The sequence below is a fragment of the Carlito syrichta genome, unplaced genomic scaffold, assembly GCF_000164805.1.
Source record: "Carlito syrichta isolate Samal-C Ts95f unplaced genomic scaffold, Tarsius_syrichta-2.0.1 Scaffold153623, whole genome shotgun sequence".
In the NCBI taxonomy this organism is placed as follows: domain Eukaryota; kingdom Metazoa; phylum Chordata; class Mammalia; order Primates; family Tarsiidae; genus Carlito; species Carlito syrichta.
The window spans coordinates 24025-24304 of NW_007097719.1; positions in this window are offsets into that span (position 1 = coordinate 24025).

The window sequence follows — 280 nt, forward strand, 5'->3', positions numbered from 1 at the left end:
CGGAAGTGCCGGGGGACGGCTGGGCGGAGCTGCAAGCGAGCCGGTCCCCTTGTTGGCCAGCAGGGGGCGCACAGGCCGGGAGCGGTCCGCTGGGCGGGCGTATCGAGCCGCGGTGGTGCGCGCTTCCCGGGTCCTGCGGCGGCTCTCTGGGACCTTCCCCAAACCCTGCACGCGGCGTCCCGAGCTCCCCAGTGGCGCAGGCATGGGTCCTGGACTCGATTGCTCCGGGTTAAGTTCCAGTTTGTGACCTTACTATTCTCCTTCTAGTTTCCTCACTTGA